At 48.2% G+C, this 12094-nt stretch overlaps 1 long non-coding RNA gene across 1 annotated transcript; it reads left to right on the forward strand.

Moving 5' to 3' along the window:
- The first annotated feature begins 2822 nt into the window (after positions 1-2822).
- LOC116988624 lies at positions 2823-10696 on the forward strand. The gene is made up of 3 exons (XR_004416007.1): positions 2823-2834; positions 3750-3751; positions 10660-10696. It is a non-coding gene; the product is annotated as an uncharacterized LOC116988624 (long non-coding RNA).
- The last annotated feature ends 1398 nt before the right edge of the window (positions 10697-12094 follow it).

Genomic DNA, 12094 nt, shown 5'->3' on the forward strand with positions numbered 1-12094 from the left:
GGAGAACAGCCTCTCAACGTCACTCGATGGTTTACCTGTGTACTGTTGGATCGCGGTCTGTGGGTGCCTTGCTTTACATACATTGAGTCATGGAGTGACACAGCGTAGAAACAGGCCCTTCAGCCCAACTTACCCTCACCGGTCAACATGCCCCATCCCACTTACCTGCGTTTGGCCCATATCCCTCTAAACCTGTCCTATCCAAGTACCTCTCTAAATATTTCTTAAACGTTGCGATAGTCCCTGCCTCTACTACCTCTTCCTGTAGCTCGTTCCACACACCCGCCACCCCTTTGTGTTCCTATTAAATCATTCACCTTAAGCCTCTGTCCTCTAGTCCTCGATTCCCCTACTCTGGGCAAGAGACTCCGTACGTCTACCCGATCTATTCCTCTCCTTTGTACACAACTATGAGATCACCCCTCATCCTCCTGCGCTCTAATTAATAGAGTCCCAGCCTGCTATTCAATAGAAACCTGCCCTGATCAGATTGTGAGTTCATTCAAAGAGTTCTCCACGAGTTTGCCCTGATTCGAACTCGGAGATTTACAGTAATGGCCGTTCGTCGGTACTCGGGGCTCTCGTGGACATGTTGAAAAATCTTCACGAGTCTTCCCGAGCTTACCTGCCATTAGCTAGTCTTCCCGAGTACCTGCCGTTAACGTTACGAGCCGCTAAGAGACGTCCCCGAGCTCCGACGTACCCGCTACGTTCATTCTCCGTGCTTACCACGCGTTTGATTTTATTTTAAATTCGGGAGAGCTCTTGGAATGAACTCGTACCGTGGGACTGGGCCATAAGAGTGTAGGAAGAAACTGCTTTTTTCAGTTTTTTTCCACAAGTAGTAGCTCTACTAAATAACCAAATATCTGTAGCCTCCTTTTGCTCCTGTATTTTATTTAATTCACATGTTTAATCGATAATGTTTTATTACTAATGTTTAATATTTTATGAGTCATGCCTAACTGTCACTGTATGTCATGTTCTCACTTGTGGGCGGAGCACCAAGGCAAATTCCTTGTATGTGAATACTTGGCCAATAAACTTATTCATTCATTCATTCATTCATTCAGATGCTGCCTTAAACCGAAGATAGACCCGGGGTCTCGACCCGAAACCATCACCTATTCCTTTTCTCCAGAGATACTGCCGGACCTGCTGAGTTACTACAGCATCGTGTGTCTATGATAAGACTCAGAGCTGTATGTGGTGCTTTCTTTTTTTGTATTATCCAACAGAGAACTAAGGGATGAGCAGATCTTCCATCTATAAAATGAAGACCATTGAAATTCCCCACGAGTATGTTCCTCACAGGGAGGCTAATGATTCAATAACGCTGGCTTGGACCGATGCTTTGATTCCAGCTCACTCAGGGTGTGTTCATCCCCTTATGAGCCGATGGTTAACATTTCAGGTGAAGGCTGACAGATAGAGAGAGGAAATGAAGCTGTTTTATCACACATCTCGGGAGCTTTTCAAATAAGAAAGCAAATAATAATTCTGTTATTTCGTGCGGCGTTATCTTCTGGTCAGCCCGCTTCGAAACCAATATCTACCCCTCGTGATTGCATCTTCTGCCACATATGAATCCCCAATCTGACATATCGCATTACTCTTGGGTATTAGTTTAGCTTAAAGAGATAAGCAGGCCCTTTGGCCCGCCGAGTCCATGCTGACCAAAGATTACCAGTGCACCAGTTCTATCCCGCACACTAGGGGCAATTTACCTGCAAACCTGCACGTCTTTGGAGTATGGGATGAAACCGGAGCATCCGGAGGAAACCCATGTGGGTTGCAGGGAGAACGTGCTAACTCCGCATAGACAGCACCTGAGGTCAGGATCGAACCCGGGTCTCTGGCGCCGTTTACCGCTGCACCACTTAATAATGAATGTGTTAAGCATTCAGGGTTCTGCACAGGCTGTCTGCACTAATACTGCGTTACAGAATATGCAATTCAGGGGAAGTAAATAGGGTGTTTTTTAAGCGAGATAACAGTCCATGGCAGCTCTCTGGGTGATTTCACTAAGTCTACTGTTCTGATCCACCAGGGTCTGTTTGGCAGTGGCTGAGAGAGGAATTAAATCTGGAAACATAAGGAAAGAGGCCAGGGTTAGTGCATGTAGACGCCCCAGGCCAATCCATCTATCAATGAGGTCTTAGAAACATGGAAACATAGAAAATAGGTGCAGGAGGAGGCCATTCGGCCCTTCGAGCCAGCACCGCCATTCAATATGATCATGGCTGATCATCCAAAATCAGTACCCTGTCCCTGCTTTTTCCCCATATAGACAATAGACAATAGGTGCAGGAGTAGGCCATTCGGCCCCTCAAGCCAGCACCGCCATTCAATGTGATCATGGCTGATCATCCACAATCAGTATCCCGTTCCTGCCTTCTCCCCATATCCCCTGACTCCGCTATTTTTAAGAGCCCTATCTAGCTCTCTCTTAAAAGTATCCAGAGAACCGGCCTCCACCGCCCACTGAGGCAGATAATTCCACAGACTCACCACTCTCTGTGTGAAAAAGTGTTTCCTTGTCTCCGTTCTAAATGGCTTACCCCTTATTCTTAAACTGGGGCCCCTGGTTCTGAACTACCCCAACATCGGGAACATGTTTCCTTGATTCCGTTAGCCCTAATATCCCTTGATTCCGTTAGCCCTAAAAGCTAAATCTAGCTCTCTCTCTTGAATACCTCTAGTGAATTGGCCTCCACTGCCTTCTGTGGCAGAGAATTCCACAAACTCACAACTCTCTGTGTGAAAAAGTGTTTCCTCATCTCTGTTCTAAATGGCTTACCCCTTATAAGTATAAGTATAAGTATATCTTTATTGTCATTTTCCTGAGTACTCACATACCCAGAGGAAACAAAAAAACATTGCTCAACCAGTATCCATTCAGTGTGCAGTAAAAAAATAAATAGAAATAAACATACATATATCATGAACAAATTGAACACTCTACTCTCTACTAAACATCAACAGGCGTTCCGATCGACAGCTGCTGCAGTGTGTCCAGGTTGGTGGTTGGTGCGCGATACTTTGGCAGGGGGCAAAGCCCATTTATCAGTCTTATAGCCTGCGGGAAGAAGCTGAGGAGCATCCTGCTGGTTTTGCAGCTAATGCTCCTGTACCTCTTCCCAGATGGCAGGATGGAGAATATGTGATGCGATGGGTGGTAGGGGTCTTTGATGATGGAGATGGCTCTGCTGATACATCTCTTCCTGTATATGTCCAGCAGGAAAGGGAGTGGAGCACCAATAATCCTGCTGGCGGTCTTCACAATCCTGTCTAGTTGGTGCCGTTCGTACGCCTTGCAGCTCCCGAACCAGGAAGTGATGCCGTAGGTTAATGTGCTCTCGATTGCCCCCCTATAAAAAGTTCGTAGGTGTGTAGTGGGGAGACCTGCTTTACGTAGTCTTCGGAGAGGGTGTGGTCGCTGCTGGGCTCTCTTGACCAGTGCTGTGTTGCTGGTGGTGGACGTCAGGTCATCTGACAGGTGGAGTCCTAGGAACTTCACGCTGCTGACCCTTTCCACATCAGCTCCATCGATGTGCAGAGGTGTATGGTGTTGTTTTCCCGCCCTCCTGAAGTCAACCACCATCTCCTTAGTTTTTCCCACGTTGAGAATGAGGTTGTGGGATTTGCACCATCCTGTGAGCAGCTCCACCTCCATCCTGTACGCCGACTCATCATTGTCACTGATGAGACCCACCACTGTTGTGTCATCAGCGAACTTGTTGATGAAGTTGTTGTTGAGTCTAGCAGTACAGTCGTGTGTAAGCAGACTAAACAGCAGGGGGCTTAGGACACAGCCTTGGGGCGAGCCAGTGCTCACGGCTATGGTTTTTGATGTCCTACTGCCCACCCTGACTGTCTGCTGCCGTTGCGATAAAAAGTTCAGGACCCAGTTACATGTGCCAGCATCAACCCCCAATAGCTCCAACTTCTCCACCAGCTGCTGCGGAATGATTGTGTTACAAGCAGAGCTGAAGGCTATGAAGAGGATCCTGGCATAAGTATTTTTCCGATCAAGGTGTGACAGTATTATTCTTAAACTGTGGCCCATGGTGTAAGACTGTCTGACTCTCTGCCTCAGAGGGCTGTGGAGGCGGGTTCTCTGGATGCTTTCAAGAGAGAGCTAGATACGGCTCTTAAAAATAGCGGAGTCAGGAGATATGGGGAGAAGGCAGGGACGGGGAACTGATTGGGGATGATCAGCCATGATCACATTGAATGGCGGTGCTAGCTAGAAGGGCCGAATGGCCTACTCCTGCACCTATTGTCTATGGACTATTGACTCTAAAGTCCAAATAACGTTTCCACTTCTTGGCGAGGAATCATTTGTTTGCCTGAATGTTAACTCCAACGATAGTGACAGGACTGACATCAAGACGCAGGAGAGAATAAGCGCTCGTTCGTTCAAGGTCACCTTCGGTCCAAAAAGCAACAATCATCGCGCAAACAAATTAGTTCCCAGCGTGCGGAAAAATATTGTTCCTGTCATTCTTACACTTTCCAGCGACTCTGTGCGCCTGTGCTCGGAATATTTGAGGGAGATTGTGTCATGTTTTATTGCCATTGATCTACTGTTGCCACATTATTTCCCTGCTACATGATGTTTGTTCTCATTTCATTCTGCCCGGCAGGCGTTGGTATTTGTAAACTCCTTGCTCTTTGCAATTGCATCTGAGAGAACATGGAGACAGATACACCTGGGGAATAATCACAACATAAAGCGCACAATGGATTCTACTTACAAAGGAAAGCTTGATACACAGAGCATGAAAGCGCAGGCCAATTAGATATTCCGTGCTATGTTCGTAAATTCGTACGGGATAGGTGCAGAATGAGGCCGTTTGGCCCATCAAGTCTACTCCGTCATGGATGGATGACCAAGTTCAAGTTCAAGTGAGTTTATTGTCATGTGTCCCTGATAGGACAATGAAATTCTTGCTTTGCTTCAGCACAACAGAACATAGTAGGCATGAATACAGAACAGATCAGTGTGTCCATATACCATTGTATAAATATATACACACATGAATAAATAAACTGATAAAGTGCAAATAACAGATAATGGGTTATTAATAATCAGAGTTTTGTCCGAGCCAGGTTTAATAGCCTGATGGCTGTGGGGAAGTAGCTATTCCTGAACCTGGTCGTTGCAGTCTTCAGGCTCCTGTACCTTCTATCTGAAGGTAGCGGGGAGATGAGTGTGTGGCCAGGATGGTGTGGGTCCTTGATGATGTTGCCAGCCTGTTTGAGGCAGCGACTGCGATAGATCCACTCGATGGAAGGGAGGTCAGAGCCGATGATGGGCTGGGCAGTGTTTACTACTTTTTGCAGTCTTTTCCTCTCCAGGGCGCTCAAGTTGCCGAACCAAGCCACGATGCAACCGGTCAGCATGCTCTCGACTGTGCACCTGTAGAAGTTAGAGAGAGTCTTCCTTGACATACCGACTCTCCGTAATCTTCTCAGGAAGTAGAGGCGCTGATGTGCTTTCTTGATAATTGCTTCTGCCATGATCACATTGAATGGCGGTGCTGGCTTGAAGGGCCGAATGGCCTCCTCCTGCACCTATTGTCCATTGTACATTGTCATTCCATCATGGCCGATCTATCTTTCCCTCTCAACACCGACAATCCCTTTCCCACCACGACTGTCGCTCAACCCACTGAGCTCCTACTTTGAAGAAGGTTTCTTCATGTTCATAGGTTTCAGGAGAAGAATTAAGCCATTCGGCCCATCAAGTCTACTCTGCGATTCACTGGATGTTTTCAAGAGAGAGTTAGACAGAACTAGAAATATAGAAACATGGAAAATAGGTGCAGGAGGAGGCCATTCGGCCCTTCGAGCCAGCACCGCCATTCATTGTGATCATGGCTGATCGTCCCCTATCAATAACCCGTGCCTGCCTTCTCCCCATATTCCTTGACTCCACTAGCCCCTAGAGCTCTATCTAACTCTCTCTTAAATCCATCCAGTGACTTGGCCTCCACTGCCCTGTGTGGCGGGGAATTCCACAAATTCACAACTCTGTGGGTGAAAAAGTTTTTTCTCACCTCAGTCTTAAATGACCTCCCCTTTATTCTAAGACTGTGGGCCCTGGTTCTGGACTCGCCCAACATTGGGAACATTTTTCCTGCATCTACCTTTTAGAGCTAACGGAATCAAGGGATATGGGGAGAAAGCAGGAACGGGGTACTGATTTTGGTGAAATTGCCCCAAGCCTGTGGGGAGTGGATAGGACAGGTTTAGAGGGATATGGGCCAAAGGGTGGTGGGTGCATGGAACAAGCTGCCAAAGGAGGTCATTGAGGCTGGGACTATCCCTTTAAGAAACAGTTAGACAATTACATGGATAGGACAGGTTTGGAGGGATATGGGCCAAATGCAGGCAGGTGGGACTAGTGTAGCTGGGACATGTTGGCCGGCATGGACAAGTTGGGCTGAGGGGCCTGTTATTCTCTACGACAGTATGGATATTCACGGGCCAACATCGAACTAGTGTGAACGGGTGATCGATGGTCGGCGTGGACTCGGTGGGTTGCAAGTTCTGTTCCAGCTCTATCACTAAACTAACCTCATTATTTGGAGTCTGCAGGTGCTGGTGTTTTTTTTACAAGTCAAGACACAAGAGGCCCAAACCTAAGTTTTGTGTGTTGTTACTGAATAAAGGTGCAGAGTGCTGGAGTAACTCAGCGGGCCAGGCAGCATCTCTGGAGAACATGGATAGGAGACCCTTGGTCAGACTGATGATGGTAGTGGTGAGGTGGGGAAAACTAAGAACGTGTTAACCACTTCTCCACTGCCACCTACACCATAATCGGGTATTTCTAAGCGAAGTGCCACTCGTTAAGAAGTAGCGATGTGTTGCTACAAGTCGTTCCATTAATTAGATCAGAGGTTTATTATTCATTAATGTTTAGCGATCGATGCGCGTGGCAAAGGAGGGATTATTGCTTCTCCCTCAGGCCAACACAGTTGATTATTCATGTGCATCTTGTTGGTAATTGGAGTGTGACGTGGATCTCATGCATTGCCGTGGGAACTACAATCTTGCAGGCTCCTGTTGTGAAAAATATCTCTCTCCTACGATGCTGGCAGTCTCCCCGGGCAGCCAGAGATCTGCTTCCTCCTCTTGGCTCGGAGGTTCATAAGTACCAATAGACAATAGACAATAGATAATAGACAATGGGTGCAGGAGTAGGCCATTCGGCCCTTCGAGCCTGTACCGCCATTCAATATGATCATGGCTGATCATCCAACTCAGTATCCTGTACCTGCCTTCTCTCCATACCCCCTGATCCCTTTAGCCACAAGGACCACATCTAACTCCCTCTGAAATATAGCCAATGAACTGTGGCCTCAACAACCTTCTGTGGCAGAGAGTTCCAGAGATTCACCACTCTCTGCGTGAAAAATGTTTTTCTCATCTCGGTCCCAAAGGATTTCCCCTTTATCCTTAAGCCTTCTCCCCATATCCCCTGACCCCGCTATATTTAAGAGCCCTATCTAGCTCTCTGTTGAAAGCATCCAGAGAACCGGCCTCCACCGCCCTCTGAGGCAGAGAATTAGTGGCCAGTAACTACCAGTAACAAGGCAGTAAATTAGTAACTACCACCAGCAGAATTAAGCCATTCGGCCCATCAAGTCGACTCTGCCATTCAATCATGGCTGATCCATCTTTCCCTCTCAACCCCATTCTCCTGCCTTCTCCCCATAACTCCTGACACCCAAGAATCTGTCAATCTCCGCCTTAAAAATATCCACTGACTTGGCCTCCACAGCCGTCTGTGGCAATGAATCCCACAGATTCACCACCCTTGGAGTAAAGAAATTCCTCCTCATCTCCTTCCGAAAGGTACATCCTTTTAGACTGAGGCTACGGCCTCCGGTCCTAGACTCTCCCACTAGTGGAAACATCCTCTCCACATCCACTCTGTCCAGGCCTTTCACTATTCGGTAAGTTTTAATGAGATGCCCCCTCATCCTTCTAAACTCCAGCGAGTACAGGCCCAGTGCCGTCAAACGCCCATCATACGGTGAGGCAGAGGTTGCTGAGTAGTGACATTCCCCCGCTCACCATCTTCTCCCTCCCGCCTTAAGGGCGGCAACGGTGGCACAGCGGTAGAGCTGCTGCCTCACAGCGCCAGAGACCCGGGTTCGATCCTGACCATGAATGCTGTCTGTACGGAGTTTGCACGTTCTCCCTGTGACCACGTGGGTTTTCACCGGGTGCTCTGGTTTCCTCCCACTTTCCATAGATGTACAGGTTTGTAGGCTAACTGGCCTCTGTAAATTATCCCTAATGTGTGGGATAGAACTAGAACTCGCTGGTCGAAGCGGACTTGATGGGCCGAAGGGCCTGTTTCCCCACTGTATCTCTAAACTACACTAAACTAAGCTGTCTTACCTCTGCTTTCGACAAGGCTTCCCCTGTCAGTCTTCACCTTCTCTCCCCCCCCCTGGGCCATAACGGTGAGTGTATGGAACGAGCTGCCAGAGGAGGTAGTTGAGGCAGGTACTACAGTATAACATCATTTAAAAGACATTTGCACAGGTACACAGCTAGGACAGGTTGAGAGGGATATGGGCCAAACCTGGGCAGTTGGGACCCATGTAAATGGGGCATGTTGGTTGGCATGGACAAGATGGGCCGAAGGGCCTGTTTCCGTTCTGTGTGACTCGATGACACAATGAAGTCCATACGATACCACACTGCAGGGCACTCCCAGTCTAACAGGGGGATGGAATCTCATCTCCAGGACACCTGTGGTTTTATCCCTCGCAAACCCACATTGGTATCAGGAAATACTGAATAGAATGTCCCCAATTTCACCCAGAAACATGATTTACTCTGGGCAAAACCAAAACGGAATCAAGGCCGGGTTTACGGGGAGAAGGCAGGAGAATGCAGTTAGGTAGAGATAGATCAGCCATGATAGGATGGCGGAGTAGACTTGATGGGCTGAGTGGCCTAGGGAGAGAATGGAGCAGCTGGGCTTGTACACTCTGGAGTTTAGAAGGATGAGAGGTGATCTCATTGAAACATATAAGATTGTTAAGGGTTTGGACACGCAAAAGGCAGGAAACATGTTCCCGATGTTGGGGGAGTCCAGAACCAGGGGCCACCATTTAAGAATAAGGAGTAACCCATTTAGAACGGAGACGAGGAAACACTTTTTCTCACAGAGGGTGGTGAGTCTGTGGAATTCTCTGCCTCAGAGGGCGGTGGAGGCAGGTTCTCTGGATGCTTTCAAGAGAGAGCTAGATAGGGCTCTTAAAAATAGCAGAGTCAGGGGATATGGGGAGAAGGCAGGAACGGGGTACTGATAGGGGATGATCAGCCATGATCACATTGAATGACGGTGCTGGCTCGAAGGGCCGAATGGCCTACTCCTGCACCTATTGTCTATTGTCTAATTCTGCTCCTATCTCACCGCTGAACTTATAAAGTACTGATATTTTTGGAAGTACGTTAAGCAATTGCTTGGAGGTAATCTGCGGCCCAGAACATAGACGGGCCATCGAGACTCCAATGAGTACTTTTGTAATCTTGTAGGCACCAAAATACGTGGCGACTATTTGTGTTTATATGCAAGAACAAAGCGTGTCGCAGTACCTAGGTACACGGGACAATAATGGGCCCGTCCCACTTGGTGATTTTTTAGGCAACTGCCGGCGACCATCATAGCCGTGGAAGTTCGCCGAAAAACCGGTGACAACCTGCGTCATCCTGGCGATAACCTACGACAGCACCAACGTCAGGAGAAGTCAATCTACGCTCATTGGCATCAAACTCACTGTCGGCAAAAAAATTTCAACACGCTGAAAATTTAGCGGTGACCAGAAATACGCTACGACTTCTTGCGCGACTGAGGAGACCACGCCCGGCGACCACCGGCGAACATGTGGCAACAAACTAGTCGCCTGCAGTTGCCTAAAAAATCGCCTAAGTGGGACAGGCTCATAAAGCATAATTGAACGATGCTGAGGTTCCTGGTGTCTCCCTGCATCAGGCAAGTCTGCCACACACTGGCTGCTTCTGGTAACAGCAGTATGCATTTATTTCACAACGTTGGAGCCTCTACGTGTAGAGTCATTGAGTGATACAGTGCGGAAACGGGCCCTTCGGCCCAACTTGCCCACCCCGGCCAACATGCCCCAGCTAGACCAGCCCCACCTGCCTGCATTTGCCCCATATCCCTCTAAACCTGCCCTACCCACTCCCTACACGCTGTCACGGTGGTGCAGCGGTAGAGTTGCTGCCTTGCAGCGAATACAGCGGTGGAGACCCGGGTTCGATCCCGACTACGGGTGCTGTCTGTACGGAGTTTGCACGTTCTCCCCGTGACCTGCGTGGGTTTCCCCCGAGATAGACAATAGACAATAGGTGCAGGAGTAGGCCATTCGGCCCTTCCAGCCAGCACTGCCATTCAGTGTGATCATGGCTGATCAACCCCAATCAGTGCCCCGTTCCTGCCTTCTCCCCATATCCCCTGACTCCGCTATTTTTAAGAGCCCTATCTAGCTCTCTCTTGAAAGCATCCAGAGAACCTGCCTCCACCGCCCTCTGAGGCAGAGAACTCCACAGAGATCTTCGGTTTCCTCTCACAGTCCAAAGACGTGCAGACATTGGCTTGGTGAATGTAAGAATTGTCCCAAGTGAGTGTAGGAGAGTGTTTAATTGCAACTTTGCACATGACCCACCTAACGTATGCGACCACCAGTGGTAGTGATCATACGTCAACATACAGATACAGATACGGGGGCAATTTGTCCCATGCATGTTCCTGTCTAAATGTCCTCGACCCACAAGTCCGTGCTGAACATGATGCCAAGTTGAATTAATCTCCTTGGCCTGACCATGATCCATATCCCTCCATTCCCTGCATATCCGTCAGCTTATTTATAAGTCACTTAAGCGCCACTATCGTATCTTTATAACAAGAGGAATCAAATATAGGAGCAAACAGGTCCTTCTGCAGTTGTACAGAGCCCTAGTGAGACCACACCTGGAGTATTGTGTGCAGTTTTGGTCCCCTAATTTGAGGAAGGACATTCTTGCTATTGAGGGAGTGCAGTGTTGGTTTACAAGGTTAATTCCCGGGAGGGCGGGACTGTCATATGCTGAGAGAATGGAGCAGCTGGGCTTGTACACTCTGGAGTTTAGAAGGATGAGAGGGTATCTCATTGAAACATATAAGATTGTTAAGGGCTTGGACACGCTAGAGTCAGGAAACATGTTCCCGATGTTGGGGGGGTCCAGAACCAAGGGCCACAGTTTAAGAATAAGGAGTAAGCCATTTAGAACGGAGACGAGGAAACACTTTTTCTCACAGAGAGTGGTGAGTCTGTGGAATTCTCTGCCTCAGAGGCAGGTTCTCTGGATGCTTTCAAGAGAGAGCTAGATAGGGCTCTTAAAAATAGCGGAGTCAGGGGATATGGGGAGAAGGCAGGAAAGGGGTACTGATTGGGGATGATCAGCCATGATCACATTGAATGGCGGTGCTGGCTCGAAGGGCCGAATGGCCTCCTCCTGCACCTATTGTCTATTGTCTCCACCACCCCTGGCAGCACGTTCCTGTATAAAAACCTGCCTCACACATCTCCTTTAAACTTTGCTCCTCTCACCTTAAACCTCAGTCCACTTTGGCATTTCCATTCTGGGGTAAAGGTTCTGACTGTCTACCCTATCCCTGCCACTCATTATTTTATATATCAACTCTCTCCCTCAACCCCCGACGTTCCAGAGAAAACAATCCAGGTTTCTCCAACTTCTCCTCAAGTTCAAGTTCAGGTGAGTTTATTGTCATGTGTCCCTGTATAGGATAAAGAAATTCTTGCTTTGCTTCATCACACAGAACATAGTAGGCATTTACTACAAAACAGATCAGTGTGTCCATATACCATAATATAAATATATACACACATGGCCTTATCGCCTGTATCCTTATATCCTTACAGTCAGACACCAAGAACTGCAGATGCTGGAATCTGCGTAGAATCTGGGATATCTCAGCAGGTCAGGCAGCATCTATGGAGAATACGGCTGGGTGAGGTCCCGACCTGAAACGTCACCTATCCAT

This window comes from Amblyraja radiata, chromosome 27 (genome assembly GCF_010909765.2).
Source record: "Amblyraja radiata isolate CabotCenter1 chromosome 27, sAmbRad1.1.pri, whole genome shotgun sequence".
NCBI classification, from domain to species: Eukaryota; Metazoa; Chordata; class Chondrichthyes; order Rajiformes; family Rajidae; genus Amblyraja; species Amblyraja radiata.